This window comes from Salmo salar, chromosome ssa11 (genome assembly GCF_905237065.1).
Source record: "Salmo salar chromosome ssa11, Ssal_v3.1, whole genome shotgun sequence".
In the NCBI taxonomy this organism is placed as follows: domain Eukaryota; kingdom Metazoa; phylum Chordata; class Actinopteri; order Salmoniformes; family Salmonidae; genus Salmo; species Salmo salar.
In genome coordinates this window covers 104,152,550-104,170,862 of record NC_059452.1, presented here as the reverse complement: position 1 = coordinate 104,170,862, position 18,313 = coordinate 104,152,550, and the positions used below count along the sequence as shown (strand labels likewise).

At 47.5% G+C, this 18,313-nt stretch overlaps 1 protein-coding gene across 4 annotated transcripts in view; it reads left to right on the top strand.

The window, feature by feature from the left end:
* trim3b (tripartite motif containing 3b) overlaps nt 1–18,313 on the top strand; it is an 84,737-nt gene that overhangs the window by 17,233 nt on the left and 49,191 nt on the right. The window contains exon 1 of one of the 4 annotated variants that reach the window (XM_045690235.1): nt 1–116. This exon is cut by the window's left edge and continues 330 nt beyond it. The exons of 1 other annotated variant lie outside the window; for it this stretch is intronic. The gene's annotated coding sequence lies outside the window, so the exon portion shown is untranslated. Of the gene's footprint in view, nt 117–10,178; nt 10,512–18,313 lie in introns of those variants that run through there. 2 more of the 4 variants (XM_045690234.1, XM_045690237.1) reach the window with 2 other exon arrangements.

Sequence of the window (18,313 nt, the reverse complement as noted above, 5' to 3'; positions counted from 1 at the left end):
TGTGTGTGTCTCAGTGTGGGGGGGTAGTGCTAAGTGAAAGAGGCTGTAGTGAATGTGAACTCAGCAAACCACCATGGAACCTTCTAGACTGCTATACACAACTTCTACCATATCCTGTAAGTCTTCTATTGAGGTTGTGTGTGTGTGTGTGTGTGTGTGTGTGTGTGTGTGTGTGTGTGTGTGTGTGTGTGTGTGTGTGTGTGTGTGTGTGTGTGTGTGTGTGTGTGTGTGTGTGTGTGTGTGTTGGAATGTGTGTGTGTGTGTTTTTGTTTACCGCTGAGCAGTCGCGTGCTAGAGAAGGGTTGTGTGTGTGTGTGTGTGTGTGTGTGTGTGTGTGTGTGTGTGTGTGTGTGTGTGTGTGTGTGTGTGTTGGAAGTGTGTGTGTGTGTGTGTGTGTGTGTGTGTGTGTGTGTGTGTGTGTGTGTGTGTGTGTGTGTGTGTGTGTTTTTGTTTACCGCCGAGCAGTCGCGTGCTAGAGGAGGGTGTGTGTTATTTATTTATTTTACACAGTGGACAAGCTATTGGCCGTGACATAGACACAGAGCAACGCTATTGTTTCAGCTATCTCGCCCCCAGTGCGTCTCTACCCTCCCAGACCCTGCTATATTTCCTCTCGTCTTCTGCCTCTCTACGTCTCTGTTGCTGTTAGTTGTTGATCCCAGGGAGGTTTGTTGGGGAGAGCAGGGAGAGCTGGGAGTGAGGGAGGATTTGTTGGGGAGAGCAGGGAGAGCTGGGAGTGAGAGAGGATTTGTTGGTGAGAGCAGGGAGAGCTGGGAGTGAGGGAGGATGTGTTGGGGAGAGCAGGGAGAGCTGGGAGTGAGGGAGGATTTGTTGGGGAGAGCAGGGAGAGCTGGGAGTGAGAGAGGATTTGTTGGGGAGAGCAGGGAGAGCTGGGAGTGAGGGAGGATTTGTTGGGGAGAGCAGGGAGAGCTGGGAGTGAGGGAGGATTTGTTGGGGAGAGCAGGGAGAGCAGGGAGAGCTGGGAGTGAGGGAGGATTTGTTGGGGAGAGCAGGGAGAGCTGGGAGTGAGGGAGGATTTGTTGGGGAGAGCAGGGAGAGCTGGGAGTGAGGGAGGATTTGTTGGGGAGAGCGGGGAAAGCTGGGAGTGAGGGAGTATTTCAGTCAAATAAATTCATTAGGCCCTAATCTATGGATTTCACATGACTGGGAATACAGATACGCATCTGTTGGTCACAGTTAACTTTGTTTTTTTGTTTTTTTATGGGAAAGGATCAGAAAACCAGTCAGTATCTGGTGTGACCACCATTTGTCTTATGCACTGCGACACATCTCCTTCACATAGAGTTGATCAGGCTGTTGATTGTGGCCTATGGAATGTTGTCCCATTCCTCTTCAATGGCTGTGTGAAGTTGCTGGATATTGGCGGGAACTGGTCATGCTGTCGTACACGTCTATCCAGAGCATCCCAAACATGCTCAGTGGGAGACATATCTGGTGAGTATGCCATGGAAGAACTGGGACATTTTCAGCTTCCAGGAATTGTGTCCAGATCCTATCCACATGGGGCTGTGCATTATCATGCTGAAACATGAGGTGATGGCGGCGAATGAATGGTACGACAATGGGCCTCAGGATCACGTCACAGTATCTCTGTGCATTGTAATTGCCAATAATAAAATGCAATTATATTCGTTGTCCGTAGCTTATGCCTGCCCATACCATAACCCCACCGCCACCATGGGGCACTCTGTTCACAACGTTGACATCAGCCCACATGCCATCTGCCCGGTACAGTTTGAAACCGGGATTCATCCGTGAAGAAGCACACTTCTCCAGCGTGCCAGTGGCCATCAAAGGTGAGCATTTGTCCACTGAAGTCAGTTACGACGTCAAACTGCAGTCAGGTCCCTGGTGAGGATGACTGGCACGCAGATGAGCTTTTCTGAGACGGTATCTGACAGTTTCTGCAGAACTTCTTTGGTGGTGCAAATCCACATTTTCATCAGCTGTCCGGGTGGCTGGTCTCAGAAGATCCCGCAGGTGAGGAAGCCTGATGTGGAGTTTCTGGGCTGGTTTGGTACCACGTTGTCTGTGGTCGTGAAGCCGGTTGGACACACTGCCAAATTCTTTTAAACGAGGTTGAAGGCAGTATATGGTAGAGAAAATTAACATTTCATTCTCTGGCAACAGCTCTGATGGACACTCCTGCAGTCAACATGCCAAATGCACACTCCCTCAAAACTTGAGACATCTGTAGCATTGTGTTATGTGACAAAACTTCACATTTTACAGTGGCCTTTTATTGTCCCCAGCACAAGGTGCACCTCTGTAATAATCATGCTGTTTAATCAGCTTCTTGATATGCCACACCTGTCAGGTGGATGGGTCATCTTGGCAAAGGAGAAATGCTCACCAACAGGGACGTAAAAACATTTCTGCACAAGATCTGAGAGGAATACGCTTTATCTGAGTATGGAAAACTGCTGGCATCTTTAATTTAAGCTCATGAAACATGAAACCGACACTTTACTTGTTGCATTTATATTTTGGTTCAAACACACATACATACATACATACATACATACATACATACATACATACATACATACATACATACATACATACATACATACATACATACATACATACATACATACATACATTTATTTTATTTATTTATTTCAGCTTTATTTAACCAGGTAGGCAAGTTGAGAACAAGTTCTCATTTACAATTGCGACCTGGCCAAAATAAAGCAAAGCAGAAAAACAACATACAAAAACACAGAGTTACACATGGAGTAAAACAACATACAATCAATGATACAGTAGAAAAAAATAAGACTATATACAATGTGAGCAAATGATGTGAGATAAGGGAGGTAAAGGCAAAAAAGGCCATGGTGGCAGAGTAAATAAAGTATAGCAAGTAAAACACTGGAATGGTAGATTTGTTATTTGAAGAAAGTTCAAAGTTAAAATATAAATAATATGGTGCAAAGGAGCAAAATAAATTAAATAAATAAATAAAGTAGGGGAAGAGGTAGTAGTTTGGGCTAAATTATAGATGGGCTATGTACAGGTGCAGTGATCTGGGAGCTGCTCTGATAGCTGGTGCTTAAAGCTAGTGAGGGAGATAAGTGTTTCCAGTTTCAGAGATTTTTGTAGTTCGTTCCAATCATTGGCAGCAGAGAACTGGAAGGAGAGACGACCAAAGGAGGAGTTGGCTTTAGGGGTGACCAGAGAGATATACCTGCTGGAGCGCGTGCTACAGGTGGGTGCTGCTATGGTGACCAGTGAGCGGAGATAAGGGGGGACTTTACCTAGAAGGGTCTTGTAGATGACCTGGAGCCAATGTTTTTTTGCGACGATTATGAAGCGAAGGCCAGCCAACGAGAGCGTACAGGTTGCAGTGGTGGGCAGTATATGGGGCTTTGGTGACAAAACGGATGGCACTGTGATAGACTGCATCCAGCTTGTTGAGTAGGATATTGGAGGCTATTTTGTAAATGACATCGCCGGAGGATTGGTAGGATGGTCAGTTTTACGAGGGTAAGTTTGGCAGCATGAGTGAAGGATGCTTTGTTGCGAAATAGGAAGCCAATTCTAGATTTAACTTTGGATTGGAGATGATTGATGTGAGTCTGGAAGGAGAGTTTACAGTCTAACCAGACACCTAGGTATTTGTAGTTGTCCACAAATTCTAAGTCAGAACCGTCCAGAGAAGTGATGCTGGACAGGCGGGCAGGTGCAGGCAGCGATCAGTTGAAGAGCATGCATTTAGTTTTACTTGTATTTAGGAGCAATTGGAGACCACGGAAGGAGGGTTGTATGGCATTGAAGCTCGTCTGGAGGGTTGTTAACACAGTGTCCAAAGAGGGGCCAGAAGTATACAGAATGGTGTCGTCTGCGTAGAGGTGGATCAGAGATTCACCAGCAGCAAGAGCGGCATCATTGATGTATACGGAGAAAAGAGTTGGCCCAAGAATTGAACCCTGTGGTACCCCCATAGAGACTGCCAGAGGTCCGGACAGCAGGCCCTCCGATTTGACACACTGAACTCTATCAGAGAAGTAGTTGGTGAACCAGGCGACGCAATCGTTTGCGAAAAAGGCTACTGAGTCTGCCGATGAGGATGTGGTGATTAACAGAGTCAAAAGCTTTGGCCAGGTCAATGAATACGGCAGCACAGTAATGTTTCTTATCGATGGCGGTTACGATGTCGTTTAGGACCTTGAGCGTGGCTGAGGTGCACCCATGACCAGCTCTGAAACCAGATTGCATAGCGGAGAGGGTGCGGTGGGATTCGAAATGGTCGGTAATCTGTTTGTTGACTTGGCTTTCAAAGACCTTAGAAAGGCAGGGTAGGATGGATATAGGTCTGTAGCAATTTGGGTCAAGAGTGTCACCTCCTTTGAAGAGGGGGATGACAGCAGCTGCTTTCCAATCAATGGGAATCTCAGACGACACGAAAGAGAGGTTGAACAGGCTAGTAATAGGGGTTGCAATAATTTCGGCAGATAATTTTAGAAAGAAAGGGTCCAGATTGTCAAGCCCAGCTGATTTGTAGGGGTCCAGATTTTGCAGCTCTTTCAGAACATCAGCTGAATGGATTTGGGAGAAGGAGAAATGGGGGAGGCTTGGGCGAGTAGCTGTGGGGGGTGCAGTGCTGTTGAATGCAGTAGGGGTAGTTAGGTGGAAAGCATGGCCAGCCGTAGAAAAATGCTTATCGAAATTCTCAATTATAGTGGGCTTATCGGTGGTGACAGAGTTTCCTATCCTCAGTGCAGAGGGCAGCTGGAAGGAGGTGTTCTTATTCTCCATGGACTTTACAATGTCCCAGAACTTTTTAGAGTTTGAGTTGCAGGAAGCAAATTTACATACATACATACATACATACATACATACATACATACATACATACATACATACATACATACATACATACATACATACATACTGTACATACAAAGATTTACACAGTACCAGTGAAAAGTTTGGACACACCTACTCATTCAATGTTTTTTTCTTTATTTTTGCTATTTTCTATTGAACTGAGACTGCCGGGTTTTAGGTTGATCACTGGTTCTGTACTGAGACAGCAGGGTTTTAGGTTGATCACTGGTTCTGTACTGAGACAGCAGGGTTTTAGGTTGATCACTGGTTCTGTACTGAGACTACAGGGTTTTAGGTTGATCACTGGTTCTGTACTGAGACTGCCGGGTTTTAGGTTGATCACTGGTTCTGTACTGAGACAGCAGGGTTTTAGGTTGATCACTGGTTCTGTACTGAGACAGCAGGGTTTTAGGTTGATCACTGGTTCTGTACTGAGACAGCAGGGTTTTAGGTTGATCACTGGTTCTGTACTGAGACAGCAGGGTTTTAGGTTGATCACTGGTTCTGTACTGAGACAGCAGGGTATTAGGTTGATCACTGGTTCTGTACTGAGACTGCAGGGTTTTAGGTTGATCACTGGTTCTGTACTGTACTGAGACTACAGGGTTTTAGGTTGATCACTGGTTCTGTACTGTACTGAGACTACAGGGTATTAGTTTGATCACTGGTTATGTACTGTACTGAGACTGCAGGGTATTAGGTTGATCACTGGTTATGTACTGTACTGAGACTGCAGGGTATTAGGTCGATCACTGGTTCTGTACTGTACTGAGACTGCAGGGTATTAGGTTGATCACTGGTTCTGTACTGTACTGAGACTGCAGGGTATTAGGTTGATCACTGGTTCTGTACTGTACTGAGACTGCAGGGTATTAGGTTGATCACTGGTTCTGTACTGAGACTGAGACTGCAGGGTATTAGGTTGATCACTGGTTCTGTACTGAGACTGCCGGGTATTAGGATGATCACTGGTTCTGTACTGTACTGAGACTGCAGGGTTTTAGGTTGATCACTGGTTCTGTACTGAGACTGCCGGGTATTAGGATGATCACTGGTTCTGTACTGTACTGAGACTGCAGGGTAATAGGATGATCACTGGTTCTGTACTGAGACTGCCGGGTATTAGGTTGATCTGGAACACACATAGGGTTGTGAGGTCATAGAACTCTGCATGACATTAATTGCCCAGCCAAATGACTGTGGTCTCTGTAATATCCATTTTCTTTTTTGTCGGGACACACACACATTTTCTCCTCTCCTTCGCTACTGACTGCATGTGCTGCCATAGAGAGAACGAATAGAACAGGCGTCACCATTCAAGTCAACAATGGCATAATGGTTGGACTTGCAGCCAGGTGGGCAGTGTGTACATAGAGGAGCAAGGGAACTTTCCACGCCCAGTGGGTGGAGTGTACACAGAAGAGGTCGTCCAGCGCCTCCACCAGGCCCACTACAGCAGGCTCCACCCATCCTTCACCCGGTCCCAGCGGAATTCGGCTCGCGCTCCCGAGGGAGTATGATGGGACGGCTGCCGGATGCCAGGGGTTTCTCCTCCAGCTTGAGCTCTACTTGGGGACCGTCCACCCGGCTCCTTCGGGATGTGAAAGCGTGTCCGCCCTCATCTCCTGCCTCTCAGGCAAAGCCCTGGAGTGGGCCAACGCCGTATGGAGTGAAGGACCATTACGCAGAGTTCACCCGCCACGTTCGTGCAGTTTTCGACGATCCGCCTAAGGGTTGAGCGGCGGGTGAACGTCTGTTCCACCTGAGGCAGAGGACGAGGAGCGTGCAGGATTTCGCTTTGGACTTCCGGACCCTGGCCGCCAGCACGGGATGGAACGTCAGGGCCCTGATCGATCACTACTGGTGCAGTCTGCGCGAGGACATCCGTCGGGAGTTGGCCTGTGCCGAGACACCACCCTCACATTGGACCAGCTGGTGGACCTGTCCATCCGGCTGGACAACCTCCTGGCTACCCGCGGACATCCGGATCGGGGCTTGTCAGTTCCATCCCCCAGCACCTCCGCTCCGACACCCATGGAGCTGGAAGGTGCTGCGCTTAGGGCGACCGGAGGAGGGGTCATTCCCTGCACCATCTGTGGCCGCAGAGGGCACACTGCTGGTCGGTGCTGGGGGGGTTCCTCAGGGAGTCGAGGCAGCAGGCAGGGCACTATCGTGTCACCCCAGGTGAGTTGGCACCAGGCTCACCCAGTGCCCCCTGTTGCTCACATGTATGTGTTAATTAAATTTCCTGAGTTTTCCCAGCATAAGGCGCTCGTAGATTCAGGCGCCGCTAGGAATTTTATTGACCGTTCATTTGCTCATAGTTTAGGGATCCCCCTTGTTCCTGTTGATATGCCATTCGGTGCGACTACGGTGGAAAGTCCAGACCAGGTCTCCACCGTGCGCATCCCGTCAAAATATGCCGATTTGGCTCTCGCCTTCTGTAAGAAGAAGGCGACTCAATTACCACCCCATCGACGGCGGGATTGTGCGATAAATCTCCTGGTAGACGCAGCACTTCCCAGGAGTCACATGTATCCTCTGTCGCAGGAGGAGATGGCGGCTATGGAAACATATGTCTCCGAATCCCTGAGGCAGGGATACATGCGACCCTCCACTTCACCTGCCTCCTCGAGTTTCTTTTTTGTGAAGAAGAAGGATGGAGGTCTGCGCCCGTGTATTGACTATCAGGGTATCGCTCCGCAGGGCTGAGCTTTTCGAAGAAGCTCAGCCCTGCGGAGCGAAACTATGATGTGGGGGACCGGGAGCTGTTGGCTGTTGTCAGGGCTCTGAAGGCGTGGAGACATTGGCTTGAGGGGGCTAAACACCCTTTCCTCATCTGGACTGACCACCGCAATCTGGAGTACATCCGGGCGGCGAGGAGACTGAACCCTCGCCAGGCGAGGGGGGCCATGTTCTTTTACCCATTTTGTTTTCACTCTGTCCTACGCACTGTCCTACGCACTGACGCACTGTCCCGGATGTATGATACAGAGGAGCGGTCCATGGATCACACTCCCATACTTCCGACCTCTTGCCTGGTGGCACCAGTGGTGTGGGAGCTGGACGCGGACATCGAGCGGGCGTTACGCACAGAGCCCACTCCCCCCCAGTGTCCAGCTGGGCGCCTGTACGTTCCGTCTGCTGTTCGTGACCGTCTGATCTATTGGGCCCACACATCACCCTCCTCTGGTCATCCTGGCATCGGTCGGACGGTGCGTTGTCTTAGTGGGAAGTACTGGTGGTCCACCTTGGCCAAGGACGTGAGGGTTTATGTTTCCTCCTGCTCAGTGTGCACCCAGTGCAAGGCTCCCAGGCACCTGCCCAGAGGGAAGTTACAACCCCTAACAGTTTCACAACGGCCGTGGTCACACTTGTCGGTGGACTTCCTGACGGATCGTCCTCCCTCACAGGGCAACACCACGATCCTGGTCATTGTGGATTGGTTTTCTATGTCCTGCCGTCTCCTCCCTTTGCCCGGTCTCCCTACGGCCCTACAGACTGCGGAGGCCCTGTTTAATCACGTCTTCCGGCACTACGGGGTGCCTGAGGACATAGTCTCTGATCGGGGTCCCCAGTTCACGTCCAGGGTCTGGAGAGCGTTCATGGAATGTCTGGGGGTCTCGGTCAGCCTCACCTTAGGTTTTCACCCCAAGAGTAACGGGCAGGTGGAGAGAGTAAACCAGGATGTGGGTAGGTTTCTGCGGTCATATTGCCAGGACCGGCCGGGGGAGTGGGCGACGTTGGGCAGAGATGGCCCAAAACTCACTCCGCCACTCTTCCACTAACCTCTCTCTCTTCCAGTGCGTACTGGGGTATCAGCCGGTTCTGGCACCTTGGCATCAGAGCCAGATCGAAGCTCTTGTGGTGGATGAATGGTTTAAGCGCTCGGAGGAGACCTGGAACGCCGCCCACGTGTACCTGCAACGGGCTGTGAGGCGGCAGAAGGCGAGCGCCGACCGCCACCGCAGTGGGGCCCCAGTGTTCGCACCGGGGGACCGGGTCTGGCTCTCGACCCAAAATCTGCCCCTCCGCCTGCCCTGCCGGAAGCTGGGTCCGCGATTTGTGGGGCCATTCAAAGTCCTGAGGAGACTGAACGAGGTATGCTACAGGTTACAGCTTCCCCCAGATTACCGTATTAATCCCTCGTTCCATGTGTCTCTCCTCAGGCCGGTGGTGGCTGGTCCACTCCAGGAGTCTGAGGTGCAGGAGGTTCCTCCGCCCCCACTGGACATCGAGGGGGCCCCGGCGTATGCTGATCGAGCCATCCTGGACTCAAGGCGTCGGGCGAGTGGCCTTCAGTACCTCATGGAGTGGGAGGGGTACGGTCCGGAGGAGAGATGCTGGGTGCCGGTGGAGGACGTCTTGGACCCTTCGTTGCTGCGGGATTTCCACCGTCTCCACCCAGATCGCCCTGCGCCTCGTCCTCCGGGTCGTCCCCGAGGTCGGTGTCGGCGCGCTGCTGGAGCCGTGCGTCACGACTTCTGCCGAAGTCGGTCCTTCTCCTTATTCGGGTGGCGTTCGGCGGTCGACGTCACCGGCCTTCTAGCCATCGCCGATCCACTTTCCATTTTCCATTTGTTTTGTCTTTGTCTTACACACCTGGTGTCAATCCCCCAATTACTTGTTCATTATTTAACCCTCTGTTCCCCAATGTTTGTTTCTGAGTAATTGTTTGTATGTAAGACGGTCCGTTATGTGGGCTCGCTTTATTGTATTATATTTGTCTATTTTGAGTAAATTATGTTTATTTACTCATATCTGCTGTCCTGCGCCTGACTTCTCTACACAAGCTACACACAGGCCACATTACACAGAGGTCTTAGTTAGTCAATTTGACATATAAATAAGATGTTTTGGTGCAGTATTTCTGAAGTGAAAAAAATGGGCATGACAACTAGTCATCTCTCGTTGAATGACAACAAACACTTCTTTGAAGAATACATTCTGTTAACCAATCACGGGCGAAGGAGTGTAGACTTCAGATACCACACACACACACACACACGAACACACACACACACACACACAGTATGTCTTTGTACTGTTCTCAGGTGATTAGTTAGTTGTGGGGCAGAAGCAGGTCAACACAGTCTGACCAACAGGCTCTGAATGTGTGTGTGTGTGTGTGTGTGTGTGTGTGTGTGTGTGTGTGTGTGTGTGTGTGTGTGTGTGTGTGTGTGTGTGTGTGTGTGTGTGTGTGTGTGTGTGTGTGTGTGCGCGCGCCTTATCCTCTACACACCACCACCCTTGTTAATAGGGAAATCCAGGATAGCTTTGTAGGGGACAAAGTACAAAAACACACAACAAAAAAATCACACTGAACCAGTTTGATCGTTCACATTTCAGTTCAGCTGTAGGCGACATCTTGTTTTCTATCCGTTGTACTAGTGACAGTGACACAGAAATCAAAATGGATGCTATTGGTTTGGTTGAAGTGTTGTTGTTTGAGTCCAATGTATTTGGCTGATGAAGAGGCCACAGGGTGAGGACTTTGTTTCTCTTGATTTCTGGGTCTTAGACACCTACACCAGGTCATTGTTGGACACCCTCCTATTCACTTTCCTTATGGATTCTATTCCTGGTCATGTTTTGTGATTTTCTCTGGCCCTCTCCGGACTGCATGGTCTACCCATCTCCAATCCTGCTCTTGAATGGTACCCGACTTCGTTTTAGTTTCTTTCGTATATATATATATATTAGAAATCCGCTCAGGCCGCTTTATACTCAAGATTAGTCTAATACCTGCATGTCTCTGCTCCATAGAGTAGAACACACGTCATGTTGAAGAACGCTTGGTTTTGAGTTTTGAGTGAGATGTTTCTGTTTAAAAGTAGCCGTGATGAACACGTGGAGCTCCTTCCCCGTTCTTCTTTTAACGTCAACATCCACTCCACTTAAAATTAGAAGGATACGTCATGTGATTGACTTCAATGGGTTGTTCCTCCAGGAGGTTTGATTACACACTAACTGTAGGATAGAGTGTAAATTAATCTGTCTGGCTTGGTGTCAGTCTGTCATGTCTGTCTGTATGTGTAGTATATAAGGTATAGTATATAGGGTGGTAGAGTATACTTTGGGTAGTATATAGGGTGGGTAGTGTATATGGTGGTAGCATATAGGGTGGTACATTTTACATTATATTTTAGTCATTTAGCAGACACTCTTATCCAGAGCGACTTACAGTAGTGAATGCATACATTTCATACAGTTTTTTCCCCGTACTGGCCCCCGGTGGGAATCGAACCCACAACCCTGGCGTTGCAACCACATGCTCTACCAACTGAGCCACACGGGTGGGTAGTGTATAGGGTGGGTAGTGTATAGGGTGGTAGTGTATAGGGTGGTAGTATATAGGGTGGGAACTGTATAGGGTGGTAGTGTATAGGGTGGTAGTGTATAGGGTGGTAGTGTATAGGGTGGTAGTGTATAGGGTGGTAGTATATAGGGTGGGTACTGTATAGGGTGGTAGTGTATAGGGTGGTAGTGTATAGGGTGGTAGTATATAGGGAGGGTACTGTATAGGGTGGTAGTGTATAGGGTGGTAGTGTATAGGGTGGTAGTGTATAGGGTGGGTAGTGTATAGGGTGGTAGTGTATAGGGTGGTAGTGTATAGGGTGGTAGTGTATAGGGTGGGTAGTGTATAGGGTGGTAGTGTATAGGGTGGTAGTGTATAGGGTGGGTAGTGTATAGGGTGGGTAGTGTATAGGGTGGTAGTGTATAGGGTGGTAGTGTATAGGGTGGGTAGTGTATAGGGTGGTAGTATATAGGGTGGAAGTATATAGGGTGGGTAGTGTATAGGGTGGGTAGTGTATAGGGTGGTAGTATATAGGGTGGGTAGTGTATAGGGTGGTAGTGTATAGGGTGGTAGTGTATAGGGTGGTAGTATATAGGGTGGGTAGTATATAGGGTGGTAGTGTATAGGGTGGGTAGTGTATAGGGTGGGTAGTGTATAGGGTGGTAGTATATAGGGTGGGTAGTGTATAGGGTGGGTAGTGTATAGGGTGGTAGTGTATAGGGTGGTAGTGTATAGGGTGGTAGTGTATAGGGTGGGTAGTGTATAGGGTGGTAGTATATAGGGTGGGTAGTGTATAGGGTGGTAGTATATAAGGTGGGTAGTGTTGAGGGTGGTAGTGTATAGGGTGGTAGTGTATAGGGTGGGTAGTGTATAGGGTGGGTAGTGTATAGGGTGGGTAGTGTATAGGGTGGTAGTATATAGGGTGGTAGTGTAGGGTGGTAGTGTATTGGGTGGTAGTGTATAGGGTGGTAGTGTATAGGGTGGTAGTGTATAGGGTGGTAGTGTATAGGGTGGTAGTGTATAGGGTGGTAGTGTATAGGGTGGTAGTGTATAGGGTGGGTAGTATATAGGGTGGTAGTATATAGGGTGGGTAGTGTATAGGGTGGTAGTATATAGGGTGGGTAGTAGATAGGGTGGGTAGTGTATAGGGTGGTAGTGAATAGGGTGGTAGTATATAGGGTGGGTAGTGTATAGGGTGGATAGTGTATAGGGTGGTAGTGAATAGGGTGGTAGTGTATAGGGTGGTGGTATATAGGGTGGTGGTATATAGGGTTGTAGTGAATAGGGTGGTAGTGTATAGGGTGGTAGTATATAGGGTGGTAGTGAATAGGGTGGTAGTGTATAGGGTGGTAGTGTATAGGGTGGTGGTATATAGGGTGGTGGTATATAGGGTGGTAGTGAATAGGGTGGTAGTGTATAGGGTGGTAGTATATAGGGTGGATAGTGTATAGGGTGGGTAGTGTATAGGGTGGTAGTGTATAGGGTGGTAGTATATAGGGTGGGTAGTGTATAGGGTGGGTAGTGTATAAGGTGGGTAGTGTGTAGGGTGGTAGTGTATAGGGTGGGTAGTGTATAGGGTGGGTAGTATATAGGGTGGGTAGTATATAGGGTGGGTAGTGTATAGGGTGGGTAGTATATAGGGTGGTAGTATATAGGGTGGTAGTGTATAGGGTGGGTAGTGTATAGGGTGGTAGTATATAGGGTGGTAGTATATAGGGTGGGTAGTGTATAGGGTGGGTAGTATATAGGGTGGTAGTATATAGGGTGGGTAGTATATAGGGTGGTAGTATATAGGGTGGTAGTATATAGGGTGGGTAGTATATAGGGTGGTAGTGTATAGGGTGGGTAGTGTATAGGGTGGGTAGTATATAGGGTGGTAGTATATAGGGTGGGTAGTATATAGGGTGGTAGTATATAGGGTGGGTAGTATATAGGGTGGTAGTATATAGGGTGGGTAGTATATAGGGTGGGTAGTATATAGGGTGGGTAGTGTATAGGGTGGGTAGTATATAGGGTGGTAGTATATAGGGTGGGTAGTATATAGGGTGGTAGTATATAGGGTGGTAGTGTATAGGGTGGGTAGTGTATAGGGTGGGTAGTGTATAGGGTGGTAGTATATAGGGTGGTAGTATATAGGGTGGTAGTATATAGGGTGGTAGTATATAGGGTGGTAGTATATAGGGTGGGTAGTGTATAGGGTGGGTAGTATATAGGGTGGGTAGTATATAGGGTGGTAGTATATAGGGTGGTAGTATATAGGGTGGGTAGTGTATAGGGTGGTAGTATAGGGTGGTAGTGTATAGGGTGGTAGTATATAGGGTGGGTAGTATATAGGGTGGGTAGTATATAGGGTGGTAGTATATAGGGTGGGTAGTATATAGGGTGGTAGTGTATAGGGTGGTAGTATATAGGGTGGGTAGTATATAGGGTGGTAGTATATAGGGTGGTAGTATATAGGGTGGGTAGTATATAGGGTGGGTAGTATATAGGGTGGGTAGTATATAGGGTGGTAGTATATAGGGTGGGTAGTATATAGGGTCTGTCTCTATCTCTTGTTTGTGTGTGTTAGTTTGTGTGTGTTATTGTGTGTGTGTTAGTTTGTGTGTGTTAGTGTGTGTGTGTGTGTTATTGTGTGTTAGTGTGTGTGTGTGTGTGTTAGTGTGTGTTTGTGTGTGTTAGTGTGTGTGTGTTAGTGTGTGTGTGTTAGTGTGTGTGATATTGTGTGTTTGTGTGTGTTAGTGTGTGTGTGTTAGTGTGTGTGTGTGTGTGTGTGTGTGTTATTGTGTGTTAGTGTGTGTTAGTTTGTGTGTGTGATATTGTGTGTTTGTGTGTGTTAGTGTGTGTGTGTTAGTGTGTGTTATTGTGTGTTAGTGTGTGTGTGTTATTGTGTGTTAGTGTGTGTGTGTTAGTGTGTGTTAGTGTGTGTATTAGTGTGTGTTTAGTCTGTGTGTTACGTGTGTGTGTTAGTGTGTGTTTGTCTGTGTGTGTTAGTGTGTGTTAGTGTGTGTGTGTTAGGGTGTGTTAGTGTGTGTGTGTGTTAGTGTGTGTTAGTGTGTGTGTGTGTGGGTTAGCATGTGTTTTTAGTGTGTGTGTGTTTTGTGTGTGTGTGTGTGTTTGTGTGTTTTGTGTGTGTGTGTTTTTGTGTGTTGGTGTGTGTGTGTGTGTGTGTGTGTGTGTGTGTGTGTGTGTGTGTGTGTGTGTGTGTGTGTGTGTGTGTGTGTGTGTGTGTGTGTGTGTGTGTGTGTGTTCAGGGCAGAGGTTGATATCTCCATGCCTATATCAGGCATGTTTATCTACCCTCGTCATCACGCTCCTCCAGAGGCTACACGTGACTCCCCTCTTTCTGCTAAGCCCTAAACACAGCCAAAGAACGCTGTGACAACACTCTCAGAGGGAGAGAGAGAGAGGGAGAGAGAGGGAGAGGTTAATGTTTATGGTGGGTGGTGTATAGGGTGGGTAGTGTATAGGGTGGTAGTGTATAGGGTGGTAGTATATAGGGTGGGTAGTGTATAGGGTGGGTAGTGTATAGGGTGGGTAGTGTATAGAGTGGGTAGTATATAGGGTGGGTAGTGTATAGGGTGGTAGTGTATAGGGTGGGTAGTGTATAGGGTGGGTAGTGTATAGGGTGGTAGTGTATAGGGTGGTAGTGTAGGGTGGTAGTGTATAGGGTGGGTAGTGTATTGGGTGGTAGTGTAGGGTGGTAGTGTATAGGGTGGGTAGTGTATAGGGTGGGTTGTGTATAGGGTGGTAGTGTATAGGGTGGTAGTGTATAGGGTGGTAGTGTATAGGGTGGTAGTGTATAGGGTGGTAGTGTATAGGGTGGGTAGTGTATAGGGTGGTAGTGTATAGGGTGGGTAGTGTATAGGGTGGGTAGTGTATAGGGTGGTAGTGTATAGGGTGGTAGTGTATAGGGTGGTAGTGTATAGGGTGGTAGTGTATAGGGTGGTAGTGTATAGGGTGGTAGTGTATAGGGTGGGTAGTGTATAGGGTGGGTAGTATATAGGGTGGGTAGTATATAGGGTGGTAGTATATAGGGTGGTAGTATATAGGGTGGTAGTGTATAGGGTGGGTAGTATATAGGGTGGTAGTATATAGGGTGGTAGTGTATAGGGTGGGTAGTGTATAGGGTGGGTAGTATATAGGGTGGTAGTGTATAGGGTGGTAGTGTATAGGGTGGGTAGTGCATAGGGTGGTAGTGTATAGGGTGGTAGTGTATAGGGTGGTAGTGTATAGGGTGGTAGTGTATAGGGTGGGTAGTATATAGGGTGGTAGTGTATAGGGTGGTAGTATATTGTGTGGGTAGTATATAGGGTGGGTAGTGTGTAGGGTGGTAGTGTATAGGGTGGGTAGTATATAGGGTGGTTGTGTATAGGGTGGGTAGTATATAGGGTGGTAGTGTATAGGGTGGGTAGTGTACAGGGTGGGTAGTATATAGGGTGGTAGTATATAGGGTGGTAGTGTATAGGGTGGGTAGTGTATAGGGTTGGTAGTATATAGGGTGGTAGTGTATAGGGTGGTAGTGTATAGGGTGGTAGTGTATAGGGTGGTAGTGTATAGGGTGGGTAGTATATAGGGTGGTAGTGTATAGGGTGGTAGTATATAGGGTGGGTAGTATATAGGGTGGTAGTGTACAGGGTGGGTGGTGTATAGGGTGGTGGTATATAGGGTGGTAGTATATAGGGTGGTAGTGTATAGGGTGGGTAGTGTATAGGGTGGGTAGTATATAGGGTGGTAGTATATAGGGTGGTAGTGTATAGGGTGGGTAGTGTATAGGGTGGGTAGTATATAGGGTGGTAGTGTATAGGGTGGTAGTGTATAGGGTGGGTAGTACATAGGGTGGTAGTGTATAGGGTGGTAGTGTATAGGGTGGTAGTGTATAGGGTGGTAGTGTATAGGGTGGGTAGTATATAGGGTGGTAGTGTATAGGGTGGTAGTATATTGTGTGGGTAGTATATAGGGTGGGTAGTGTATAGGGTGGTAGTGTATAGGGTGGGTAGTATATAGGGTGGTTGTGTATAGGGTGGGTAGTATATAGGGTGGTAGTGTATAGGGTGGGTAGTGTACAGGGTGGGTAGTATATAGGGTGGTAGTATATAGGGTGGTAGTGTATAGGGTGGGTAGTGTATAGGGTTGGTAGTATATAGGGTGGTAGTGTATAGGGTGGTAGTGTATAGGGTGGGTAGTGTATAGGGTGGGTAGTATATAGGGTGGGTAGTATATAGGGTGGTAGTGTATAGGGTGGTAGTATATAGGGTGGGTAGTATATAGGGTGGTAGTGTACAGGGTGGGTGGTGTATAGGGTGGTGGTATATAGGGTGGTAGTATATAGGGTGGGTAGTATATAGGGTGGTAGTGTATAGGGTGGTAGTGTATAGGGTGGTAGTGTATAGGGTGGTAGTATATAGGGTGGTAGTGTATAGGGTGGTAGTGTATAGGGTGGTAGTATATAGGGTGGTAGTATATAGGGTGGTAGTGTATAGGGTGGTAGTGTATAGGGTGGTAGTATATAGGGTGGTAGTATATAGGGTGGTAGTGTATAGGGTGGGTAGTATATAGGGTGGGTAGTATATAGGGTGGGTAGTATTTAGGGTGGTAGTATATAGGGTGGTAGTATAAAGGGTGGGTAGTGTATAGGTTGGTAGTGTATAGGGTGGTAGTATATAGGGTGGTAGTGTATAGGGTGGTAGTGTATAGGGTGGTAGTATATAGGGTGGTAGTATATAGGGTGGTAGTGTATAGGGTGGGTAGTATATAGGGTGGTAGTATATAGGGTGGTAGTATATAGGGTGGGTAGTATATAGGGTGGGTAGTATATAGGGTGGTAGTATATAGGGTGGGTAGTATATAGGGTGGTAGTATATAGGGTGTTAGTATATAGGGTGTTAGTATATAGGGTGGGTAGTGTATAGGGTGGGTAGTGTATAGGGTGGGTAGTGTATAGGGTGGTAGTGTATAGGGTGGTAGTGTATAGGGTGGTAGTATATAGGGTGTTAGTATATAGGGTGGGTAGTGTATAGGGTGGGTAGTGTATAGGGTGGTAGTGTATAGGGTGGTAGTGTATAGGGTGGTAGTATATAGGGTGTTAGTATATAGGGTGGTAGTATATAGGGTGGGTAGTGTATAGGGTGGGTAGTGTGTAGGGTGGTAGTATATAGGGTGGTAGTGTTATATATATATAGAGAGAGAGAGTGAAAGAGAGAAAAGAACAGAGAGAGTGAGTGTATGTTTTTGTGTGTTCGTGCGTAAATATATGCATGTATGAGTGTGTGTGTGTGTGCGTGTGCGTGTGCGCGTGCGCGCGCGCGTGTGTGTGTGTGCGCGCGTGCATTTGCGTGTGTGTGCGTGTGCGCGTGCGTGCGTGCTGTGTGTGTGTGTGTGTGCGTGTGTGTGTTATCCAGATCAGCGTCAGAACGGTTACAGCAGGGTGTCTGCTCCAGATTTAGGACTCCAGTATATATATATATGGCAGATGTGCAGAATGGGGTGTGTGGGGGTGGGGGGACGAATGTTTGTTTGTTTATGCTTGCATGTGCATGTGTGCGTATATGTGTGTGTGTATGTGTGTGTGCATGTGTGTGTGTGTGTGTTTTCATGTGTGTCAGGAATATTAATTGTACATCACCTGACCCACTGGGAATGCTCTAGTTCCTTAAACAGCATCTACAAACAACATGTTACTGCAAGTACATATTTGTTCTGCTCGTGGGAATCTAACCCACAATCCTGGTGTTGTAAACGCCATGCTTTACAAACCACACGGGACAATCTATACTGATATGAAGTGGATTTAACAGATGACATCAATAAGAGATCATAGCTTTCACCTGGATTCACCTGGCCAGTCTGTGTCATGGAAAGAGCAGGTGTTCTTAATGTTTTGTACACTCAGTATGTGCTGTACAGTCCTGTTTTTATGTGAGGTTTGGATGGATACTTGTGTCACTTGACCTATTTGTGTGCTTGTGTGTTTGTAAAATATATATATATATATATATATATATATAATTATATTTAACCTTTATTTAACTAGGCAAGTAAGTTAAGAACAAATTCTTATTTACAATGACGTCCTACCAAAAAGCAAAAGGCCTCCTGCGGGGATGGGGGCTGGAATTAAAAATAAAAAATAAATTGTAAAAAAATATAGGACAAAACACACAT